The 27,681-nt window shown below is 33.8% G+C and overlaps 1 protein-coding gene across 1 annotated transcript in view; it reads left to right on the forward strand.

Moving 5' to 3' along the window:
- Positions 1 to 6,060: 6,060 nt before the first annotated feature.
- LOC108742374 overlaps positions 6,061 to 27,681 on the forward strand; it is a 38,711-nt gene continuing 17,090 nt past the window's right edge. Inside the window, exon 1 of the mRNA XM_018477564.1 lies at positions 6,061 to 6,218. The gene's annotated coding sequence lies outside the window, so the exon portion shown is untranslated. The remainder of the gene's footprint in view (positions 6,219 to 27,681) is intronic.

Here is a 27,681-nt window from a genome sequence, read left to right on the forward strand (position 1 = left end):
TTATTTTATCCCCGTCCTCTTCAAACAAAATTATCAAAATCTAGCAATCGTATTTTGAATAGTATGCAAGTTATAACACCTGCAATTTTACTACCGGAAATTGCAAAACTTTAGATTCAAAAGAAAGGGTAGAGAGCACCCTTACAAAAAATCGGACTATATTTATTTTATCCCCGTCCTCTTCAAACAAAATTATCAAAATCTAGCAATCGTATTTTGAATAGTATGCAAGTTATAACACCTGCAATTTTACTACCGGAAATTGCAAAACTTTAGATTCAAAAGAAAGGGTAGAGAGCACCCTTACAAAAAATCGGACTATATTTATTTTATCCCCGTCCTCTTCAAACAAAATTATCAAAATCTAGCAATCGTATTTTGAATAGTATGCAAGTTATAACACCTGCAATTTTACTACCGGAAATTGCAAAACTTTAGATTCAAAAGAAAGGGTAGAGAGCACCCTTACAAAAAATCGGACTATATTTATTTTATCCCCGTCCTCTTCAAACAAAATTATCAAAATCTAGCAATCGTATTTTGAATAGTATGCAAGTTATAACACCTGCAATTTTACTACCGGAAATTGCAAAACTTTAGATTCAAAAGAAAGGGTAGAGAGCACCCTTACAAAAAATCGGACTATATTTATTTTATCCCCGTCCTCTTCAAACAAAATTATCAAAATCTAGCAATCGTATTTTGAATAGTATGCAAGTTATAACACCTGCAATTTTACTACCGGAAATTGCAAAACTTTAGATTCAAAAGAAAGGGTAGAGAGCACCCTTACAAAAAATCGGACTATATTTATTTTATCCCCGTCCTCTTCAAACAAAATTATCAAAATCTAGCAATCGTATTTTGAATAGTATGCAAGTTATAACACCTGCAATTTTACTACCGGAAATTGCAAAACTTTAGATTCAAAAGAAAGGGTAGAGAGCACCCTTACAAAAAATCGGACTATATTTATTTTATCCCCGTCCTCTTCAAACAAAATTATCAAAATCTAGCAATCGTATTTTGAATAGTATGCAAGTTATAACACCTGCAATTTTACTACCGGAAATTGCAAAACTTTAGATTCAAAAGAAAGGGTAGAGAGCACCCTTACAAAAAATCGGACTATATTTATTTTATCCCCGTCCTCTTCAAACAAAATTATCAAAATCTAGCAATCGTATTTTGAATAGTATGCAAGTTATAACACCTGCAATTTTACTACCGGAAATTGCAAAACTTTAGATTCAAAAGAAAGGGTAGAGAGCACCCTTACAAAAAATCGGACTATATTTATTTTATCCCCGTCCTCTTCAAACAAAATTATCAAAATCTAGCAATCGTATTTTGAATAGTATGCAAGTTATAACACCTGCAATTTTACTACCGGAAATTGCAAAACTTTAGATTCAAAAGAAAGGGTAGAGAGCACCCTTACAAAAAATCGGACTATATTTATTTTATCCCCGTCCTCTTCAAACAAAATTATCAAAATCTAGCAATCGTATTTTGAATAGTATGCAAGTTATAACACCTGCAATTTTACTACCGGAAATTGCAAAACTTTAGATTCAAAAGAAAGGGTAGAGAGCACCCTTACAAAAAATCGGACTATATTTATTTTATCCCCGTCCTCTTCAAACAAAATTATCAAAATCTAGCAATCGTATTTTGAATAGTATGCAAGTTATAACACCTGCAATTTTACTACCGGAAATTGCAAAACTTTAGATTCAAAAGAAAGGGTAGAGAGCACCCTTACAAAAAATCGGACTATATTTATTTTATCCCCGTCCTCTTCAAACAAAATTATCAAAATCTAGCAATCGTATTTTGAATAGTATGCAAGTTATAACACCTGCAATTTTACTACCGGAAATTGCAAAACTTTAGATTCAAAAGAAAGGGTAGAGAGCACCCTTACAAAAAATCGGACTATATTTATTTTATCCCCGTCCTCTTCAAACAAAATTATCAAAATCTAGCAATCGTATTTTGAATAGTATGCAAGTTATAACACCTGCAATTTTACTACCGGAAATTGCAAAACTTTAGATTCAAAAGAAAGGGTAGAGAGCACCCTTACAAAAAATCGGACTATATTTATTTTATCCCCGTCCTCTTCAAACAAAATTATCAAAATCTAGCAATCGTATTTTGAATAGTATGCAAGTTATAACACCTGCAATTTTACTACCGGAAATTGCAAAACTTTAGATTCAAAAGAAAGGGTAGAGAGCACCCTTACAAAAAATCGGACTATATTTATTTTATCCCCGTCCTCTTCAAACAAAATTATCAAAATCTAGCAATCGTATTTTGAATAGTATGCAAGTTATAACACCTGCAATTTTACTACCGGAAATTGCAAAACTTTAGATTCAAAAGAAAGGGTAGAGAGCACCCTTACAAAAAATCGGACTATATTTATTTTATCCCCGTCCTCTTCAAACAAAATTATCAAAATCTAGCAATCGTATTTTGAATAGTATGCAAGTTATAACACCTGCAATTTTACTACCGGAAATTGCAAAACTTTAGATTCAAAAGAAAGGGTAGAGAGCACCCTTACAAAAAATCGGACTATATTTATTTTATCCCCGTCCTCTTCAAACAAAATTATCAAAATCTAGCAATCGTATTTTGAATAGTATGCAAGTTATAACACCTGCAATTTTACTACCGGAAATTGCAAAACTTTAGATTCAAAAGAAAGGGTAGAGAGCACCCTTACAAAAAATCGGACTATATTTATTTTATCCCCGTCCTCTTCAAACAAAATTATCAAAATCTAGCAATCGTATTTTGAATAGTATGCAAGTTATAACACCTGCAATTTTACTACCGGAAATTGCAAAACTTTAGATTCAAAAGAAAGGGTAGAGAGCACCCTTACAAAAAATCGGACTATATTTATTTTATCCCCGTCCTCTTCAAACAAAATTATCAAAATCTAGCAATCGTATTTTGAATAGTATGCAAGTTATAACACCTGCAATTTTACTACCGGAAATTGCAAAACTTTAGATTCAAAAGAAAGGGTAGAGAGCACCCTTACAAAAAATCGGACTATATTTATTTTATCCCCGTCCTCTTCAAACAAAATTATCAAAATCTAGCAATCGTATTTTGAATAGTATGCAAGTTATAACACCTGCAATTTTACTACCGGAAATTGCAAAACTTTAGATTCAAAAGAAAGGGTAGAGAGCACCCTTACAAAAAATCGGACTATATTTATTTTATCCCCGTCCTCTTCAAACAAAATTATCAAAATCTAGCAATCGTATTTTGAATAGTATGCAAGTTATAACACCTGCAATTTTACTACCGGAAATTGCAAAACTTTAGATTCAAAAGAAAGGGTAGAGAGCACCCTTACAAAAAATCGGACTATATTTATTTTATCCCCGTCCTCTTCAAACAAAATTATCAAAATCTAGCAATCGTATTTTGAATAGTATGCAAGTTATAACACCTGCAATTTTACTACCGGAAATTGCAAAACTTTAGATTCAAAAGAAAGGGTAGAGAGCACCCTTACAAAAAATCGGACTATATTTATTTTATCCCCGTCCTCTTCAAACAAAATTATCAAAATCTAGCAATCGTATTTTGAATAGTATGCAAGTTATAACACCTGCAATTTTACTACCGGAAATTGCAAAACTTTAGATTCAAAAGAAAGGGTAGAGAGCACCCTTACAAAAAATCGGACTATATTTATTTTATCCCCGTCCTCTTCAAACAAAATTATCAAAATCTAGCAATCGTATTTTGAATAGTATGCAAGTTATAACACCTGCAATTTTACTACCGGAAATTGCAAAACTTTAGATTCAAAAGAAAGGGTAGAGAGCACCCTTACAAAAAATCGGACTATATTTATTTTATCCCCGTCCTCTTCAAACAAAATTATCAAAATCTAGCAATCGTATTTTGAATAGTATGCAAGTTATAACACCTGCAATTTTACTACCGGAAATTGCAAAACTTTAGATTCAAAAGAAAGGGTAGAGAGCACCCTTACAAAAAATCGGACTATATTTATTTTATCCCCGTCCTCTTCAAACAAAATTATCAAAATCTAGCAATCGTATTTTGAATAGTATGCAAGTTATAACACCTGCAATTTTACTACCGGAAATTGCAAAACTTTAGATTCAAAAGAAAGGGTAGAGAGCACCCTTACAAAAAATCGGACTATATTTATTTTATCCCCGTCCTCTTCAAACAAAATTATCAAAATCTAGCAATCGTATTTTGAATAGTATGCAAGTTATAACACCTGCAATTTTACTACCGGAAATTGCAAAACTTTAGATTCAAAAGAAAGGGTAGAGAGCACCCTTACAAAAAATCGGACTATATTTATTTTATCCCCGTCCTCTTCAAACAAAATTATCAAAATCTAGCAATCGTATTTTGAATAGTATGCAAGTTATAACACCTGCAATTTTACNTATTTAAAAGGGCACCAACCAAAAACTACTGCGTAGAATTAATTGGAATTTTTCACACACAAGCCTTGCTATATGAGCTCTCAAAGCATATAAAAATTAAACGGCTTAAATGTGAAGTTGGGTGCAAAAGAAAACAATTAAATCCTCTGTCGGGAAAAAACGAAATGACTTTCCGAACAACCCTATATTTAATTATACATGAGTTTCTGAAGATCTTAAATTCATAAACGGGCAAGATGGTTGAAATCCTGAAAACCTCTGGTTTGAGCCTTGTTTGCAAGAAATAGTTACTATTGCAGACAGAAAAGGAATATTTGAAAAACCACGAATCTTTACTAAGGAAATGACCCAACTAGAATAGGGCATCAGGAAGACGAATGGGTCAGGAACCGCAAAATTTTCTACTTTTTATTGACTCTGGTTATAGTGAAGAGTGTCCATGTGTTCTTCGCCGAAAACAGAACCAATAAGAAATAGGCGAGGTGGTCAGACCTGAAGGGTCAGACATGTCCGATGCAGAAGCAGGAGTTACAAAGAGCAGAAGAAAACCTAAGATCCATTACTGTTCACAAACAGTTAGGGATGTGGTACGTTCTAGTTTTTGGAGAATGCGAAGATTAGTTCAGAATGAGAAACAGTGGAGGTGCGTGTCCAACCAGTCTTAGGACTGACGACCCTACGATCATGATAATTAAACGTAAGGTTAAACAGAAATCGATTGGTTTTTCTTTCCAATTTCTCGTGGAATTCGTGAATGGAATAGCACAAGAAAAACAAAGACATTATTTAGAATAATGGCTTTAATTTAGATAACGATTCCAGGTTTATCGGTGTAGGGAAGTTGATTGATTATTTGAAATTTCTGCATATTTCGGTCATTCCCGTTTTTCCTCAGTCTGAACCCTCATTATGGAAATTCAAATTTTGCGGTTGTTACAGTGGCCATGTCGGAACATCTGGCGTTCCACTAATGACCCACGGAAACGTTTGTTGGCCGATCGCTTTCCTTCTCCTTCCCTCTTTGCAGAACGAACCCATTTTTTTGTGCATTATCGATACAACGTCTACGCTTTGCATCGTCCTAATGCGTCCAAAACACCGTTGCCCTGGTAACCCATTCACGTCTGCTGACGTCAATTGCTTTCGGAGAAAGCTGCTGCTATTTTGACGAAAGCAGCCACGCGCATGTACACACACACATACACTTACAACGTTCAACCCCAGATATGACATCATCACTCCCACGCTCCCCTCAATCGATATAATCATCAATGAAATACCGGCTCCTTTATATATTTTATCGTAATCGCCGCCGACTGCCAAAGTGCTCCGTAGACGAGAAATTTCAGCTCACAATTCCGTTAGGAATGATGACAAAAGGAATGTCCACAAGAGTTGGGCAAAGTCCCTTTGGAATATTGACCATATCGGGTACATCCCCCGAGCAAAATTGTCGGGGCAAGGATGTATCTTCCACAGACCAGTACATAGCAATGCGAAGGGGACGCATGCCCGTGACGTCAGAGACGCCTCCACAGTCAGTGTGGTAAAGTACGACGTCTAGGATGTTTGGGGTTAGTGCCGGCGGTTTAGCTTTCGGACGCAAGCCATTACACACGACGACACGATTCCGAAATTAAAGTTACAAAAGGAAAACAGTAAATAAAACCACTGTGAAAATGGCTGTGAAAGAACTACTTTTGCAACGAAGAGTTCTATTGTCTTTCTCATCTTTAGTACACCCACCAAATAGTAAGTCATCTTTCATTCACATCTACCGTTTCGTCGATGTCTCTGTGGGCTTTATCCTTTTCATATTATGTATCTAGTCTGTTCGCATATGTACTATGTGTATTAAGTATTGGCGAAAATTTTTGATAAGGCGGTTTAGAATCTGCGGAAATTAATGAATGGATGGGGATGATGGCGAGCAACGTGATATGGAAGAGATAGGAATGGGCGATCAATACCCTACGTATGCTGGAAATCTTAAAGACCAGCGTTACCGGTTCTGAGGCGCGCATTCACCAAAACATCGCCTGGTCTTTTCGCTAAAGGACAAATTATATTTGCATTTTGATTGCGTCAAGTCATTCATGTTATTCGTGAAAGTTACATTTACTTGTACGTACACACGCATCTTTAACACATATATTTTGTCATCAACGTCATGGACAATTATGAGATAAATGTTTACGTTGAAAACACCAAAATCCCTAATTAGTAAACTTATTCAAGCAAAAATTGCTTTATTATTTCTTTACTGAGAAGAGAATTATGAACGCAAATTGAAATCATAAAAACTATAATATACTAGAATTATAGCGTGACAAAAACATTTTAAATTTAAATTTTTCGCTATAATGCTAAAATACAAAATCTACATCTTTTAATTGAGATTTGCAATTATCATTTGTCCTTTAGTGTTAAATGGGAGGTACATTCATTTATTAATACTAGTTTGTTTTTATGTTTTTCTATGACAAGAAGTAGTTATCAACTCGAATCGAGTTGTACTATTGGAATACCTGTCGGATGTTTTACAATATTCGAATAATTCATCCAATAAATTGCTTAATTCTTGCCGACAAATTTTTACATTTAACTAATTAACAATTTCGACTTTAGATAAAACTAATACAATTTAAGCGAATAATGATAAAAATGTATTACTTTTGTTGTTATTATTTTCCATTTTCCTGTTATTATTGGTCAACTTTTGGTAAGTAAATGCGAGCTGATGCCAAAATTTTTTTCTTATAGTTACCATTGATTATTTGTAAAATATAACGAATTTACGAATTATTAGAAAATTCGAATGCTACTATTCGATGTATTAGAAATAATTAGAAATTTTCAAATCTTTGTACACCCTGGTGCTTTTTTGATTGTATATCAAGAAAATATCTCTAAAAACACTTCAATCATTCTGAACCATCACCGAAAGTGGTTCTTCAGTGCCGCTATCATTTGATCATAATCTGGCAAAATATAATAATATACTGTATTCTTTGTCCTATCAAAGATTAAATCATATTAGTAAATATGTATAACGGACATAATAATAATAATAATAATAATAATAATACAATCCAATAGATCCTTTTCAGTATTTCCGTTTTTTTTTCCGAGTAACAAAAATAGGTTTACATAATGTAAACTTCTTTTAGTATTTTGTCAATGGAAATTGATTTTTTTTGTTTTATTATCTTGTGTTTTCTCACAAAATTTAACTCCTACAAAAAATGAAATTTCTGCATTCTATTGTGGAAGGATAGTACTTAAAAGTTATAAAATAGTGAACCACTAAATTATTTACGAAATTATAATATTATTTATTTTTTAAATTTTTCTTTTTGTTCACTTTTAAGAAATAGCAATTGTGTTGTTATTTGATTATCACAGTTACTCAACAATTTAATGTTGCTCAACCGATAAATGCCTTCTATGTGGCCCTGGTATTAATAAAACCCCTGCGTTGAGTTGTTAGAGGGTTAGTTCATAAAGTAACTTATAAAAATACAAAAAAAAAGCTTTGTGTGTATGACTTTGTTATCTTAAACTGCTGGGCACTATCCAAGTTTTTCGATTAAACTCTCGGCACCAACCAGTCAGACCGACTAGTTGGTGCCAAGGGTTGACAATATCTTTTAAAATTAGTGCAAACCATTGCCATATCTCGACCATCGGCCACTGCATTTTTAAATTTATTTATCGAAATGTATTCGACGAAATTTTGACATTTAACTTCATCGTTGGTACCACGCATAAACTAAGGCACAAGTTCAACATTAATAAGTTGAGCTAAATCATATTTTATTTAAAAAGTACTAAATATTGTTCATATCAAAATTGGCGTAATCCATAATAAAACTGTCGCATTTATTGTCTTACTTACTAACTAGACCAAAGCGATTCATGATACACGGCGTATTTTTACTCAGGAGAGACGTTGTAGGGAATATCGTAAACAAAGAAAAGAGATGTCAGGCGAGGATTGCAGCGAACACTAATAAAGAAAAAGGAACAACATTACACCAACTAATGTGTGAATTACAACAATAAAGTGTTCAAATGATAGTTTCGGGCATGTTTTTTTCTTAAATTCACCAAAACATTTACAGAATTTTTATTCTGACTTAATACTAGTTATCGATTAGTATAGCGCTGAAGATTAAATCAATAAAAGTCTTCTATAGTAATTGAATGTTTTATAAAAAATTCAGAAGTAAACAGAGTACAAGTAATTCAAGTTTATTTTACGAATTTCCTAGCAATTGACAGAGCATGAACGAGTGCTCAAGAGCCATCACAGCATAAATATGTACATCTATAAATATTGTAGCAGGAAAAGCTTTTTCAGCCATCTGCCAATTTTCCTTCATTATCTTACACCTACATACCTATATAACCACCGCACATACACCGGCATATGTATATTATCGAATGAATAACCGTTAAAATTAGGTTATGTTTGATTAATTGCGGAAGTTACCGCTGATATCTCGGCATCAGTAATTTTCTTCTTGCTCCAAACGTCTACGTAGAGATAGAAGGCAAGTGCCGATGATTGTTAGACACATAATTTAAACTCTCATTACAAAGCGTTATCGGGAAACTTTCGCATATCTAGGTCGGAGCGTCGCATCGCGTCGCGTAGCGTCGTCTCATCACGCGTCCGCCGCCGCCATCGTCCCGATGCCGTCGGGTATTGTGTGTATCAGTACCGTTGTTGTGTTTTCAGCACATACGGTTCTTGTTCACATCTAATTCCAAGGCAACCAAGCGAATACCGACTATGTAAAATATATCGCTTGAGTTCATCAACCTATCTGAACAACAGCTAGCCTACATTCACAAATAATATTAGCAAACAATAAAACATGCACACTATGAATTCCTAAATTACAGTTTTTAAGTAATTAATTAATGAATGAGAAAATCAAAGAACTGTTTTACACCAAGTACTGCAAACAATTCCATAAACTCGCAAAAATCTTGTTAAAAAGTTGAAGAAAAGTCAAGAAGTATTAAGAGATCCACTAACATTAAGAAAAGAGTGACAGCAAAAGTTGCCTATTTTTTCATCCTTAAATATTGTTTATATTGTCTATATGCTAAATGATTATAAATGAGAGCATACAATATTTCAAGGTGAGATATGTTTTGTTTCTGAGATATGAGTAAATGACGTTATAATAAGCATGATGCAATCATCTTCATCATAAGGGCGTCAGTCCTAAGACTGGTTGGACACGCACCTCCACTCCTTCCTATCCTCAGCTAATCTTCGCATTTCCCTAAAACTAGAACATCCCACATGCTTAACTATTTGCAAACAGTAATCCAATCTAGGTCTACCTCTACTCCTCTTAAAGCCTGTTTCTGCCTCTAATATGTCTGTGACTAGACCTTCATGGCTGAGAAAGTGTCCTGCCAATCTATTTCGCCAATTTTTTCCATAGTCCTCTGTTCTCCTATTCTTTCTAATACCCCTTCATTTCTAACCTTCTCTATCCACGATATCCTCATCATTCACCGTGATACAATATCCTAACTAATATTATAAATCCGAATGTGAGTTTGTTTGTCTGTCGGCTTTTCACGCCGTAACTACTCAACCGATCATCATGAAATTTTGTAGACATATTGTCAGGACGACGTAAAGGTACATAGGGTAGATTTTATCCAGTTGGTACCACACATAGTGTTTCTCGAAATAGAAATAACGTAGAAAAATATTCTAAGGGCCATACTTTGTCGTTGAAAGGTGCCACTTTTATCCATTTTATCGCTAGTGTTATCATCAAAATTTCTAGCGAATTTTTAACTCGAGATGTCTCAAGCTGATACTTACTACACTACCGTATCTCCAAATAGAAATGGCGTAAAAATATGCTGTATGTGCTACAATTTGTCGCTACTTTGTCATTGAAAAAGTACGTTCACCTGTTTTGTCGCTAATCCTCCAACTGCCCAGCGAAAAAACCCTATAACGTAGACGATACTTGTACCTGGTTACTTTGCCTTATAATCTTCAAAGGTAGTGTCCAACTGTTTGTAATGAAATTTGAAATGTAATAGCATTCTTTCATGACAATTCCTTTGATTTTTGTTGATTAAACCTTTAAGCATTAGGCGATTGAATAGGAAAATATGTCACAAACATTGTATTTCACTGGCATTATTTGAGAAAATGAACTGCTTTATTTTATTAATGGCGACCAACATTTCAACCTAATTTTAAGTGCATATACGACACCTAATGTCCTCGTTTTTATTACATTACCTTCGCACACGTATATAATTCCATAATCCGACATATTTGGTAATCCCTTGTTGTAGAAGTCCTAGACATATAAGCACATGGGATTATTGGAATTTTACCGCATCGACCTTTAGTTTATTACTGTTCAGGGCTGTACTTCATTGCAACCTAGTATTTATATTACAATGTAACGATTACATTCACGTGGAAGGACTTCTTACAACAACTAATTTCAAAGTTACTTGCAAAAAAAACATTGATAAACTTTTTCAATTTTGGTACGGACAAGATGTTAAATATACTTAAAAATATAGGGTTGAGTTAGAAAGATAGAAGAGTGTTACTTAGTTTGTATAAAGAGCAACAGGCAGTTATAGACATGGGGCTTCAACGTAGAGAAATAAATATTAGGAAGTGAGTCAGACAGGGATGCACACTGTCACCGCTAGTTTTTAATCTATACATCGAAGACGCGATTACCGTCATTAAGGACAGTACAACTGTAAGAATAGATATACAGGGGCAAAAGATTAGTATGCTTAGATTTGCAGATAATATAGCAGTATTAGCATCTAGCAGGGATGAGTTGGAGATAGCTTGAAAATAGATGAAAATAAATAAAAATAAAACAAAAATGCTGGTATGCAAGGGAAGAAAAGTATTGAAAGATCGAATATAAAGTCAGGAGACGAAAAATTAGAAGAAGTAGCCGATTTTAGGTATCTAGGAAGTCAGATAAGTCAGGATATAAAGCAGAGGATAGCGTAGGGTCGATTTGCCTTCAATAAAAAAAGGTCACGTCTGTGCCGGCGAACGGTTAATTTAGAAATTAGTTTGTTAAAGGTGTATGTTTGAAGTACGACGCTGTACGGGTGCGAAACATGGACGGTGGGGGCGGCGGTAAAGAAAAGGTTAGAAGCGTTCGAAATGTGATGTTACAGGCGAATGATGAGGATATCGTGGATAGAGAAGGTTAGAAATGAAGAGGTATTAGAAAGAATGGGAGAACAGAGGACTCTATGGAAGTCAATAAAAAATAGGCCAGCTAGGTTGGTAGGACACCTTCTCAGACATGAAGGTCTAGTCAGAAACATATTAGAGGCAGAAACGGAAGTTAAGAGGGGTACAGGTAGGCCTAGATTAGATTAATGTTAGCAAATATGTTGGTTATTCTAGTTTTAGGGAAATGTGAAGATTAGCTCAGGGTAGGAAAGAGTGGAGGTGCGTGTCCAACAAGTCTTAGGACTGACGACCTTATGATGACGATAACCTACGGAAAAAACTGTAAGAGAAAATGGTACTAATGGTCAACGAAATTAGACAAAAGTCAGGGGTTTTCTTCATAAACAGTGGACAATGTATGTGATTTATTTTCAATATTTTTCCCTCACTGTTTGGCAAGAATTTTTTGGTGGTGATTTTAACGGTTGTAATAAAATCCTTAATTACTGCACTCTTTATATTTTCTAACGATCTGCATTCTGTACAAGAAAATAAGTTTGAAAAACGTAAATAGAAGTTAATTTGATGTTTTTTAGATTTTACCAAGCGAGTCATGAATCTAATTTTGTGCAATCGTAATAAAGTACTGAAGAAGCTTTTTCTTTATATCATAAGTATTCTTTTATCTTCTTTCATTTCTTCCTACATCATTTAAATGTAAATTGTACTCCCTGTCAGCTTCTACATTTCATGAAGCGATCGCAAAATTGAAGTGCTTTTGTTCGTGGCATATTATAATGAATAACGAAAAGTAATGCAGTTCCAACCAAGTTGCACCTCCAACCCACCCCCGAGTTCATCAACCTATCTAGAACGGCCGCTACCCCAGATTTTGAAATGTAAAGAATTATGATGAACTAGAACCGCCGACCAGGTTGCATGTGCAATGAGCCACGACTATCTGCAACATAACGCCAATGCGTCACTTTATCAGCGAATGTACCGTTAATATTAATTGGAAAAACGGTTAAAGCACAAATACAATTCTCTCATGAAGCGGACCCTTTCCGTTGTTTATTTTTCCTCTTCAAACACTATAGACATTCAAATTCTTGCAAACAATGATTGCCTATTTAATAGTAAATAAATACGTTTTACGTAATAAACTTTGATAAAGCATCCAGAAACATCCATTTTACAGATATAAACTATATTTATGAAAACAACACAAATTATTTTAACGGCAACTTTTCCTATTTATATTAAAGAATACTTCAGTGACAAACTGTTCGTTAAATGTCAAATAAATCAACTCTCTATGTAGTCGATTCTTGTTAACTTATCATCTACTGGTATTTTTTTTAAATGGGCTAGCTGAACTCGATCAAAAAATATAACATTTTATTTTTGAAAAGTATAGTTATACCTACTATTTGCATACTGTAAATTTGTATCAAGCTAACACGAGAGGTTATATTTTTTATTTCTAAGACACACCATAATTTGTCGCTACTTTGTTCGCAAACCCAAAAATTTGTCGCTCCAAATAGGCGAAAGGCTAGTCTAATATCAGACTGTCACTATACATGGCATATATCGAAATGGAAATAGAAACGAAATGCCGTAGGAGCTATAATTTGTCGTTGAAAAATGATGCTTTTACCCATTTTGTCTAGCTATCCAAAGAAAAACTAGGTGTAGGTACTATAATTTGTCGTTAGTTTGTTACCAAACCCAAAAATTTGTCGCTCCAGCCGGTTAGTAGAAAATAGGATAAATGCTAGTCTAATATCAAGCTGGCACTATAAGTGGCGTATGGGTATATCGAAATGGAAATAGAAATAGCAAAGAGAAATACTGTAGGAGCTATATTTTGTCGCTGAGGAATGGTACTTTTACCCACTTTGTAGCAAGTTTACTAGAGAAAAACGAATGTACTATAATTTGTGTCTAATTTGATACCAAATCCAAAAATTTGTTAATAAGCTATAGGCTAACTCGATATTAAGCTATCACTACATATAGCGTATACCAAAATAGAAAAAGAAATGGTGAAGAGAAATATTGTAAGGGCTATAATTTGTCACTGAAAAAATAGTATTTTTACCCATTTTGTCACAACTTCACTCTCCAACTATCCAGAGAAAAATGAGTCGCCAGTTTCTTACCGAAACTAAAAATTTGTCGCTCCAGCCGGTTACCGAAAAATAGGAGAAATGCTAGCATGATATCAAGCTGATACTACACATCATGTAGGTATATCAAAATGAAAAAAGAAATATCAAAGAGAAATATTATTAGGACTANTATGGAAGTCAATAAAAAATAGGCCAGCTAGGTTGGTAGGACACCTTCTCAGACATGAAGGTCTAGTCAGAAACATATTAGAGGCAGAAACGGAAGTTAAGAGGGGTACAGGTAGGCCTAGATTAGATTAATGTTAGCAAATATGTTGGTTATTCTAGTTTTAGGGAAATGTGAAGATTAGCTCAGGGTAGGAAAGAGTGGAGGTGCGTGTCCAACAAGTCTTAGGACTGACGACCTTATGATGACGATAACCTACGGAAAAAACTGTAAGAGAAAATGGTACTAATGGTCAACGAAATTAGACAAAAGTCAGGGGTTTTCTTCATAAACAGTGGACAATGTATGTGATTTATTTTCAATATTTTTCCCTCACTGTTTGGCAAGAATTTTTTGGTGGTGATTTTAACGGTTGTAATAAAATCCTTAATTACTGCACTCTTTATATTTTCTAACGATCTGCATTCTGTACAAGAAAATAAGTTTGAAAAACGTAAATAGAAGTTAATTTGATGTTTTTTAGATTTTACCAAGCGAGTCATGAATCTAATTTTGTGCAATCGTAATAAAGTACTGAAGAAGCTTTTTCTTTATATCATAAGTATTCTTTTATCTTCTTTCATTTCTTCCTACATCATTTAAATGTAAATTGTACTCCCTGTCAGCTTCTACATTTCATGAAGCGATCGCAAAATTGAAGTGCTTTTGTTCGTGGCATATTATAATGAATAACGAAAAGTAATGCAGTTCCAACCAAGTTGCACCTCCAACCCACCCCCGAGTTCATCAACCTATCTAGAACGGCCGCTACCCCAGATTTTGAAATGTAAAGAATTATGATGAACTAGAACCGCCGACCAGGTTGCATGTGCAATGAGCCACGACTATCTGCAACATAACGCCAATGCGTCACTTTATCAGCGAATGTACCGTTAATATTAATTGGAAAAACGGTTAAAGCACAAATACAATTCTCTCATGAAGCGGACCCTTTCCGTTGTTTATTTTTCCTCTTCAAACACTATAGACATTCAAATTCTTGCAAACAATGATTGCCTATTTAATAGTAAATAAATACGTTTTACGTAATAAACTTTGATAAAGCATCCAGAAACATCCATTTTACAGATATAAACTATATTTATGAAAACAACACAAATTATTTTAACGGCAACTTTTCCTATTTATATTAAAGAATACTTCAGTGACAAACTGTTCGTTAAATGTCAAATAAATCAACTCTCTATGTAGTCGATTCTTGTTAACTTATCATCTACTGGTATTTTTTTTAAATGGGCTAGCTGAACTCGATCAAAAAATAAAACATTTTATTTTTGAAAAGTATAGTTATACCTACTATTTGCATACTGTAAATTTGTATCAAGCTAACACGAGAGGTTATATTTTTTATTTCTAAGACACACCATAATTTGTCGCTACTTTGTTCGCAAACCCAAAAATTTGTCGCTCCAAATAGGCGAAAGGCTAGTCTAATATCAGACTGTCACTATACATGGCATATATCGAAATGGAAATAGAAACGAAATGCCGTAGGAGCTATAATTTGTCGTTGAAAAATGATGCTTTTACCCATTTTGTCTAGCTATCCAAAGAAAAACTAGGTGTAGGTACTATAATTTGTCGTTAGTTTGTTACCAAACCCAAAAATTTGTCGCTCCAGCCGGTTAGTAGAAAATAGGATAAATGCTAGTCTAATATCAAGCTGGCACTATAAGTGGCGTATGGGTATATCGAAATGGAAATAGAAATAGCAAAGAGAAATACTGTAGGAGCTATATTTTGTCGCTGAGGAATGGTACTTTTACCCACTTTGTAGCAAGTTTACTAGAGAAAAACGAATGTACTATAATTTGTGTCTAATTTGATACCAAATCCAAAAATTTGTTAATAAGCTATAGGCTAACTCGATATTAAGCTATCACTACATATAGCGTATACCAAAATAGAAAAAGAAATGGTGAAGAGAAATATTGTAAGGGCTATAATTTGTCACTGAAAAAATAGTATTTTTACCCATTTTGTCACAACTTCACTCTCCAACTATCCAGAGAAAAATGAGTCGCCAGTTTCTTACCGAAACTAAAAATTTGTCGCTCCAGCCGGTTACCGAAAAATAGGAGAAATGCTAGCATGATATCAAGCTGATACTACACATCATGTAGGTATATCAAAATGAAAAAAGAAATATCAAAGAGAAATATTATTAGGACTACAATTTGTCACTAAAAAATAGTACTTTTACTTATTTTGTCGCAAATCTGCCCTCCAACTAACCAGAGAAAATCGCTAATTTGTTACCAAACCCAAAAATTTATAGCTTCAACCGGTTACTGAAAAATAGGCGAAATGCTAACCTGATGTCAAGCTGACAATACACATAGCGTATATCGAAATAGAAATGACGAAGATAAATATTGTAAGGGCTATAATTTGTCACTGTAAAATAGTATTTTTACCCATTTTGTTGCAACTCTACTCTCCAACTATCCAAACAAAAATAAGTTTGCTATAATTTGTCGCCAGTTTCTTAGTAAACCCAAAAATTTGTCGCTCCAGCCGGTTATTGAAAAATAGGCGAAATGCTAGCCTGATATCAAGCTAGCACTACACATAGCGTATATCAAAATGGAAATAAAAATAACGAAAATAAATACTATAAGGGTTAAAATTATCGCTGGAAGATGGTACTTCTACCCACTTTGCCGCAATTTTACCCTCAAGCTGTCCAGCAATTGAAATTCGCTCTGTATGATGCGAACGTGGCCGTTCTTCAATTGTTTTTTGCTGAACAGTTGCAGGGTAGGTTACAGACAACGTGAGTAAAAGTGTCACTTTTTAGCAATAAATTATAGCCCTTATTACGGTATCTCTCTATCACTTCTATTTCTAAATACGTTGTGCGTAGTACCACCTTGATATCAGGAAAGCATTTCATCTATTTTCTAGTAACCCGCTAAATCGACAAATCCTTGTATTTGGTAAAAAAGTAGCGACAAATTGTAATGCATTTTAGAAATTTAAAATGCACCTTTGTCGTACTAGCTTGATATGGTGTATCTTTTAATTCAAATTCTTCTTTTAAAACTGAATATTTATTGCTTGAATTTTGTATTTATTAATATTAAAGTTAGCTCTTTATATTTCCTAAACCATGTTTACTTTTATAAAGATGTGGTTACTCCATCATGTACTCGGACTTAGTTAGCTCTAATCCATAATAATCACCCACACTCGCGAACGCAAATTTCTCCGATACGTGCTCATCAGTACAATTAATGGTTACAGATTAAGGGTATTATTATAAAGTTTAACCGCCCGAAAACAAATATTTAATTGCAAATATTGTAAGAATCCTACCTTTCATTTTGGCTGCTCGGGGATCGACATTCGGCGGACTAAACCCCCATGAATTATCTCTGATGACATTCACTCAAGGAGCGCTCAAGACCAGACACTGTAAAATAAGGACTTTTTTAATTTCAAGAAGCAGAGATTATTTTAAAAGTTTCTTGAAAACGAAGCATATAACGTCATCGTATACCTAACCAATTTTAGTTACTTAAGTATTAATTACTGCTTTCTAGGGAAGAGACCTTGTAAACACATCAAGGATGTGTTAGGTATGGAAAATTGTTGGTGGCAAAAAGTATGTTTAATGAAAAAAATTAGGGAAGAATTCAATAGTTATCACCTACTGAACCATTCCCTAAAGAAAAAAAAATAACTGTAAGAGAAATGCTGTGTAGTGTTACAAAACAAACACCAAGGTCATCTAAATAAGAAGTGTCGTTTGTTTTTCGTTGATTAAGTTAGACTTGATATTAACCAGTCTACGTAGGGTCGACATTAATTGTATTTTCCCTAATTTTCTTTTCTCTTACCCTGATTTTCATGACAAGAATTTCGATCAGTTTCCTTTTTATTTATCAGTAGCAAGTCAAGTTTAATCTGAACACATTGTATGATCTAATGAAAGGGGGTGGGAAGTGAAATGTGACGTTTCCCCCGGGGCCGAATCTCATGAGACACACAATAAATAATAAAAAGCCTACCATAGAAATTTTTAAACTAGGAAAACACTCTTTACCGAACACAGTTCCTTTCCTTTATAAATCGCATCCAGCTATGTACATATAAGCCGAGGTGAACCGGAAAGATTTTCCTGGTAATTCTACCCAGGTCTTACACTGCGTACGTCGTCCTTTATCTGACCTACTTTCGAGAAAGATAATACACAAAACATATGTGTAAGTTAATTAAAAACCGGTCAAGTCTCGAAGATTTTCCCCGATTTTCCGAGCGTGTTTTCAGTTTATCCTCAAAAAGTATAGCTACAATATTACAATTAAAAGATTATTTTTTTGTGATGTAAGTACAAATTAACGGTTTTTGGGATTTTTCTCTTTACTTGTACTATAAGACATAGCTTCTTGCCAAATGTCATGATTCTAGGTCAAAGAGAAATACCGTATAGGTTTTGATTCCTTTGCCAGTGCCAAAATATGAGACACAAACGGCCATATCTTTTGATTGTATTGAACTAGAAGTTTTTTGCAACTCCAAGAGATGCCAGACCTGATTTGGTATTAATTTAAACTTGATATTTCCACTCGAGAAAAAAAGTCTTGACAGGCAGACAGACGGACGGACAATCGAGTGATTCTATAAGGGTTCCTTTTTTCCTTCTAAGGTAAGGAACCCTAAAAGTTACCTTATAAGACAGAGATGTGATTTATTTGAAATACTTGCATTCAAAATGGAAATACAAAATAAAAAATACCTATTTTTGTCTTACATTTAAATAATTTTTTGACAAAAGCATTTTGCATTTTATGTGAAATACTTTTCCAAATGTTTTTTTTTTATTTGTAAAATGCAAAATACATATTTGCTAGTATCACCGATCTAACATTATCCAAAATGACGGATCATGGTCCTCATGCCTTAATATGACAGAAAACAATCATACAGCAATTTATAACGAATTGTTTTGGATCACCACTAAATTAGTAATTTATTATTATTACTCCACCTACCCCGACATTTGGAGTTTGAGGGTTTAAGTCCCCTTAAGACCAATTGCGTTAAAGATACCTTCTACCAGGCCGTCTTTAATTTTATGGGTTTTGTGCTAAGTTGACACCAGGTAATTTTCTCTTTAATACTTTGTCTGTTTAAACAAACAGTATACAAATACATGTTTACTATTATATAGAGTTAGAGCAAAATCAAAGTATTTGAAAATTCCTCTTGTTAATTTAGAAATTCGAAAAAGGTTGTTAAAGGTGTATGTTTAGAACACGGCGCTGTACGAGTACGAAACATTACATGCAAATGACGAGGATACCGTGGATAGAAAAGATTAGAAATGAAGAGGTATTAGAAAGAAAGAGAGAACAGAGGACTCTATGGAAGTCAATAAGAAATGGGTGAGATAAGTTAGTAGAACACCTTCTCGGGCATGAAGGTCTAGTCAGAGACATATTAGAGGCAGAAGCGGGAGTTAGGAGGGGTAGAGGTAGAGGTAGATTAGATTACTGTTCACAAATAGTTAAGGATAGGGGTTGTTCTAGTTTTAAGGAAATGCGAAGATTAGCTGAAGATAGGAAGGAGTGGAGGTGCGTGTCCAACCAGTCTTAGGACTGATGACCTTATGATGATGAACAATTTTATGAAATTTCTCGATTTTTTCTTGTTATTAGGTAGGTACTTAAATTCTTTGCGTATAACTTTTAAAATAATACCGTTTAAGTAATTTATTTTGTTATCAGGTTATATTCATAAGTAAAAAAGTCAAAGCATAGTCTTCCTGATAACTGAACTAACAATAACGGTAATTATTTTCTAGTCAACACCCGCTACCGTTTCTATATAATGTTCTAAAAATACGCAAAGTCCAGCTAGATGTGTTTCATTCATTAACAGGTTTACGACTTTATCGACTTTTGAAACCATAATGCGTGTAGACGTATTGTAATCTGCAAGGAATTTAATTAATCGCAGTGACCGAGAATTTAGGTTATTTTAGTGAATGATGCAGGATTTTCGAAGAAATTCTATTTTTACCCGTTATTTATTCTGATATCGGTTAATAGGTTAGTTAGTGACTTTACCTTGAATATACGAATACAATTGCCCTTTCTTTTATCAGAAACATAAATCACGAAAATAATAAATTCTACAGGTTGAACACAAAATACCTTCGAACAATCGTGGACGTCAAATTGCTCAATTGTTTAATTTTTTGTTAGGACAATTGAATGCAGCGATTACATTACGTAATGTTAGGTATTCTCGTCCACCATTTCGGATCCATCCGATGGAGAAAACTACTGCCAAATCACTACATAGTATAAAACAAAGTCGCTTTCCCGCTGTCTGTCCCTATGTATGCTTAGATCTTTAAAACTACGCAACGGATTTTGATGCGGTTTTTTTTAAAAGATAGAGTAATTCAAGAGGAAGGTTTATATGTATAATACATGCATAATATAGTAGGGAAACACTGATAATTTTAGAGGTTTCTAATGTGATGTCGTAAATAAACACATTTTTTGCGCTTACATTGCAAACGCTGGCTGAACCCTACGAGATAGATCAAAATAATGTACTACAATATTGTACATCTTAAAAGGGTCTACAAAGTCCGCGATGGTGTATATGTCTATCTCTTAGGGATAACCCACAATAACCATTTTTGGTCCTTTACTTTTTACGAGAAATAATGGCTTATTTTAGAAGCGATTTTAAGCAATACAGCATTAATCCTTATCCATTTAAGTACTTTTAAATACATTATGCATTTAATCTAGATCAATATGGCCCTTTACAACATGTAATTTAAATGAATATTTTCGAAGATATTACAGATTTAAAATGCAAGGACATAGCGGTTGCGGCGGTAGCGGCCGGGAAGTCGGTTTGTAATGTCTAATGACAAAAAAACTGTGAATGTTGTATATAAAGACATTCTGTAGTATATTTAGTATGTTGACTTTTTTTTGAAGATTTCCCCTTTTCGATAATAATCTAAACAAAACAAAAATATATTTAGTATCAGCATTGCACCCGTGCGAAGCTGGGGCGGGTCACTAGTGTTAAATAAATACTAAATCTGTCCCGAATCATTTCGCGGCCCAGAGGTACCTAATTCGGAAACGACCAAACTGAAGCTCTTAGTTGCCACTGGGAAATTAGTAAATAACCCAAGAAAAACAGAAAACCCTCATCTGTGAAGATCTGCTATTAATGTTGAAGATTTGTGTTATTAAAGTACACATTGAAATATTCGTTATTCTAAAACTAATTAAAAATGTTTTTAAAAATCATTTTATTACAGCATCGAAAATTAGTTATAATAATCCATTAATTCTTATTAAATGACAAGCTACAGTTGCTTGGAATTCATTCCCTTTATAACTGGAAAGTTTCGGTTGAACAGAGGAAGAAAGAAAGAAATTGAAATTTATGTTCCATTCTAATCTATTTCTTAACGCTCTTAATGACTTAATAATTAACGGTGGCCTAATCGTGAGTCTGAAAGGCAAACGCGGTCGTGTCATTAGGGTTTCAATTAAGGTTACAACAATGGCCTGCTTTATCCTTTGTGGCGAATTATTAATCATGCACGATAACAACTGAAAATGCAGAAAACATCGATATTCGCCTTTTGCATTTAATAAATTGATTTTCGTCAATTTGGATCACAAGCAGCCAAATACAACATTATGCACTAAAAGTGATCTGAGGATCACTATCGAATCTGTCAGTCTTGTTCAATTGCTAATTAAGATTTATACACAGCATAACACAGATCATCATAGGGTCGTCAGTTTTAAGACTGATTCGACACGCATCTCCACTCCTTCCTATCCTGAGTTAATCTTCGCATTTCTCTAAAACTAGAACATGCCATATCCTTAACGGTTTATGAACAATAATCTAACCTAGGTCTATCTCTACCCCTTTTAACTCCTATTTCTGCTTTTAATATGTCAAAACCTTGAAACGGTCACCGATACTTGCGCTATTTGGAACCTAGGCCGGCAAAATGAAAAGTTACCTACCTACCCTTAGAGCAAAAACGTCATTCACGTGAATCAAGGAAACGTTGAGTATAAAGGTAAACATATATAACATTCAATTGTTTAAACAATGGGTTTCGGCCGAAGTCGAAGAATTACACAGGTCTGCGAATTTTTTTTTTTTGAAAAGTTTTTTCTTAAATTGTTAATATTTGTCGTAATTGTCTTAAAAGTAATAGAAAACGATATTCATATGGTTTATACCACGTCACATTAACCCATAAATGCTCAGAGAACACATTTCCATTTGAACCCTTGCCACGTAATGAGTGCGACGAAAAAATATTCGATAACCAGTGTTTCTATGTTTTTAACGATGCTCTTTTCGATGGTGTTACCTAATACCTCCGACAATATTAAAGCATGGAAAAATCGAAAATAAAAAAAAAACCTGATTTTTGAATTGACTTTTTTCTTAAAAAGTAATTTTTTGTGTCCTTACGATTTTTTTATATCCTTAAAACCTATTTAAATCATAACCTCGATATCTAAACATGAAATAATCACCGTTGGTCAAGTTGAAATGCCTTTACAAACTGTTTGATCAAACAAAGTTTAATGTAAAGTGGTGGAAGCAATACTTTCTTTTTTCAAACTAGTATTGATGACATTTTTCACTCCGACATATTCTATCGTAACCCAGTGTTTATCTTGGTGACAACTTCATTTTGAAGTAAGCATTTTTTACAAAATCTGTTATATTCAATCTTTGCTTAACTATTGTATATTGTCCGCAACTGCAAAAAAATAGATTTTAATTGTTTTTACAGAAGCCATAGTTAAAGATAAATGAAACACAATCTTTTATTACACGTTAATATTATATCTCTCTCAATAATGGCGCACTATAAACTATTTCTTTTTCAGGCGGTGTAAACGACTATAGTTACTTTCAAACTATCTAAAATAAAGTAAAAGACAATATAATGCTCAATCAGAGAGTATTAAATAGAAATATAAGCTATAAAATGAATTTTGTGAAAAAACAAATAAATTTGCCGATTCAAAGAGCCATATGTACATACACATATAGTAATCTACATACAAAAAAAATGTGACGTGATACGTTAAAACAAAGTTTATATTTGCAAATTATAGACCAACATTTACATGCTTAAGATAAATTTATACAAAAAACTTTTATGGCAGACCTGTGTTATTTTTTATATTTTCTTTCTTAATATGAAATAATTAAAAATAAAACCCTCTAGACTAAATATAATGAACATATGAGGATATCTAGAAACGGGTAGTTTTTTCCTAAAAATGCGGTAAAACCGTTATTTTGTGTATTCTTTTTTAAATTAACAAAAACACTTAAAGCATACGATAACTTTTATTCACGACTACTTTAATTGAATCTGACACCCTGTAAGCGAATTTTTTTATACTTTATTCGATATTTCCCCTTCATCCATCCTTTTAAATATATCTTGTCATGTCTAATGTTTCCGAAACTATTCGAGCAAACACAAATAAAACAGCAAGGCTGCCAACTGAAAAAGCTTGGCAGTGTTTCGCTAGTTTTGCTTTTTTTGGTTTGTTACCAACAATGGAACTTTTGAAACTACGCCAAGTGCTTCCTCTCGTACTCTTTTTTCATCAATGCTCGCAGATTTCATTGAACGTTTTAAATAAGAGAAATGGTCGAGAAAGACATCTTTAAAAATAGAACTTTATAATATTACCAGCTGGGCCCATTCAAATTCGGACGAAAGTAACCATTGTCGAAGTTGCATACCACTTGGGTGCATTTTAATTTCAGCGACATTTTCATAATTTACGTAGATACAACCAGCTATGAACCAGATATTGGTTGCAAATATTTTAATTGACTACTATTACCATTTAATCACAGTATGGCTTCATCAGATGGAAAAATACTCATCTTTAACATCAAACTAATTGTAAAATCGCTTATATGCTTATTCATATAAATAAGGGTAGGGTTGAATCGTTACAAATTAACAACACAGACATAGAAATATGAAAATTTTAAAACACAGAATTACAACTTAATCTAAATGTTTAATAGCGAGGAACTGGTAGTATCAATCTGATCGTTGAATATTAGTTCTAATTTATTAAATTTGTTTATTTCTTAACTATCTAAGTGTAAAATACTTTTTTTCCCTAAATGTAAAAGAACAAAACAAAATAGCTCGAACCACAACGCCAAAACACGAGACTGTAGTTGTCCCTGAAGAAGGTAACCTTGTTACCGAAAAGTGCTTCAGACAACTACAGTCTCGTGTTTTGGCGTTGGAGTTCAAGCTATTTTGGTTTGTTCTACAACAACCGCCAATCTTCATACTAAATGTAAAAGAAAATAAAACTGCCTAAATGTAGCAGTAAATGTTCCATGCAGATGGAATTGAAGAAGTCTTGTTTAATAGCCCCTTTTATGTTCTTCAATGCGATCTTTAAGGGATCTGTTTAGCTAGTGTAGGTTTTTTAACAAGGTCTTGATTAAACGAAAATGTTCTGGGCATCGAAAACAGACCTAAGCAACCCTCCTATTCTTTATCAAAAAGTTTTAATCATTGGTTGGTTGTACTATCCTGATTCTATAGATAATTCACAAATATCATTTAAACCTATTAATAAAGTCGAACGAAATTTTACAAAACCCTGCTTTTTATGCATATTTAGACAATGACGATTTTCCCACAGTTTCCCCTTTAATTTAAACTTCTAATAGTTATTAAATTATTTATTGCAAATGATGTAATCACATTTTTTCAATGTAGCGCCTTCAAACATGTGTAAATAATCACTTTATTTTGATGATTAAAAGCTGTCCCATTTTTTATAAACCACCCTATCTATAAAAGTCTAAATAAAGTTAAGAAGAACTGTTCAGTATCATGAAAAACAAAATAAATTTATGAGAAGTCTGGGAAATCAATGCCCTTCATACGACGATATAAAAACAATTGGGTTACGGCCTTCACGAGAAGAACGTCGGGGATGAGACTGAACAAGAGCCTAACTGTCTCGTATTTGTCCGATATCGACCTAGAAAAAGCCTCTTAACGTTGTTACTACCAAGACAAATAGACGTTTGTTTTAAATATACATTGGAAGCCGGCACAACTTTACAACACTCTTCAATAAATGTTTGTGCAAACTTTCCTTTTTAGTCGAAATGAAATTGAATGTAAACAACTTCCATTTCAATGTTTCCGCAACGTAGCAATAATCTATGATTATTCGATGATGGATGGAACATACAAATTTAAAATAGAGGGTGAAATAAAACTTCTGTGATCTACCACAATTATTACCTACTGACAGACAGGATGTGATTTTAAGTAACTGTCTCTTCATTGATATTTAAACACCTTAAATAAGTGGCGATTTGGGTTTTTGAATGAAAGTGGAGGGGGAAATTTTATGGGATCTATCTGCTTTCTAAAAAATTTATCGTTTAGCGTGGTTTGGCTGTAAAATTGTTTACGAAACGACAACTTGATTTTGAACGACATTTCAATCTATTCACTAATTCGCCATTTTGTATTTTACGGTTGCCACTTTGATTTCATACAAACAAAGTCCAGCCTGAAGCCATCTGACGGCTTAGACAAATTGATAGTCACCCTGTCTGGAAATTAGGTAGTTCAGTATAGGGTCCAATCCGGATCAGGATTACCTGAAGACTGATCAGGGATAAATTAGGCTTCCTGAGCTGAATATGATTAAAAATCGTCACGCCATATATGATCCGCACAGGATCCGTTTAAAAGATCCGTGCCGGATCCGTTCCATAGATTCATGCTGGATCCGATTCGTTATATTATAATTAATTTTAAAGAAAGTTTTTAAAAAATTCTTAATGAATAAGATTTGTCGCAGAAAAAAATTTAAGTTAAGAAATATGAACGATTATGTTACATACAGAATGGATAAAATAAAAAACTAAATTCTGGATTATGATCCAGTTCAGGACATCAGATACAATCTTGCTTTAATCATAGTAACGAAACCGTAATAAGATTCGTAGTATTACATTCCGATAACGAACTGATCAGATGACTGGCTCAAGGGATATGGTACTGTTCTTTGATCAGAAACTGATCAGATAGACGGATCAAGAGAAAGAATGTCATGCTGTGATCAGAGGGCTAGACCAACGGATAAACTACTGTACATTGATCAGAAACTGGTAAAATAGCTGGATCAAGGGAAAGAATACTGTATGCTAATCAGTTCCTGACCAGGTGATCAGATCAAGGAATGGAGTAATGTACTCTAATCAGGAACTAATTAGATCATAATCCGGGTTCCCTGAACTAATCTCCAGTCGAGACATTCAATCCTGCTATTTGGATAATTCTACTACCATATACACAATCTTCTCTCTTTGTTGTCTTCATACAGATTTTCGTTAATCTAAGATCTTGAAATTTGGCACAGACAAAGATCTCATTCTCAAGTAACATACATCTTTATTTGATGCTACACGTAGCTAATAGGCAAATAGATGCTAGTCGATTTCTACATGTCCTTCTTCAATTGTTTCTTCTTATCATCATTATTAAGCGTTTTTGCTATTAGAGTAGATATTTAATTACGAATTATTATCGTTTAGAAAACATCGGCGTCACGTCGGGTCGCGTCGTAACAATGTGTTCTGAATTCCATGAATCCATTTTGGCGATTCCTCTGTGGCCAAGTTGACATAATCAATCAATCGATTGAGCGAGCGAACAGGAACCCAAAATGTTTCCCAAACATATGCATAACTACCCGACATACCGAGCATTCGATTAAATTGAAAGTGATTTATTTCCGTTCTAGAAGAGCATTTCCCGTAAAATAGAATTCAGAATTTACCTATGTGCGATTAATGGATATCCACGTCTACTGTAGTAAAACGATTTGACGGTTATTGCTACCATGTGTAACACATGTTGAACGTAGAGAACAAACGATTACTGATAAAATAAAATGACTTATCTAACACCAATTTGTACTGTTAGAAAGAATACTAAACAGAAATTAGGCAAAATCATTTTTGGATAGAGGATGAAAGCCCAATAAGACGGGTATTTTTCCTTGAGGAGTTATATGATTCAATTTGTATACATATTTTCAAAGTGCAACTACCACTATCAAAATAAACAAAGAATGGGGAGTTGTTTCAACTCTCTTCCACAAGTGAACCTTACTTTTATAACTTGTTACGTTGTAGAGACTAGTCTATCTGTATATGGTACTACTTCTTCACTATTCCCACAACTTACAGAACCCGAATATGTTGCTGATGCGATGTTGGTCAAAATCATCACAAGCGCGTATTTCAAAAATGTCTTTTTAAATAAAGCCGTGCCTGGATAAATTTGGCCCTAACACGTTGAATCCTGTTATTTAACACTTCTACTTTTAATTAGTTATTAATTCACCACTATATGAACACTTTCTCACTCGTTCTTGACTCTTTCTTCTTCGCTTTACATTCGATCTCGCAACAAATATTTATAAAATCTGGCCGTGTTCTAGAATGATCCAGTATATATCGTCTAGAAACTTGGTGTTCTTTGTCACCATGACTACTTTTTAGTAGTTGATAAAATGAGATCATAAAATAAGGCAA

Source organism: Agrilus planipennis, unplaced genomic scaffold, assembly GCF_000699045.2.
Source record: "Agrilus planipennis isolate EAB-ADULT unplaced genomic scaffold, Apla_2.0 scaffold318, whole genome shotgun sequence".
Lineage (NCBI taxonomy): Eukaryota > Metazoa > Arthropoda > Insecta > Coleoptera > Buprestidae > Agrilus > Agrilus planipennis.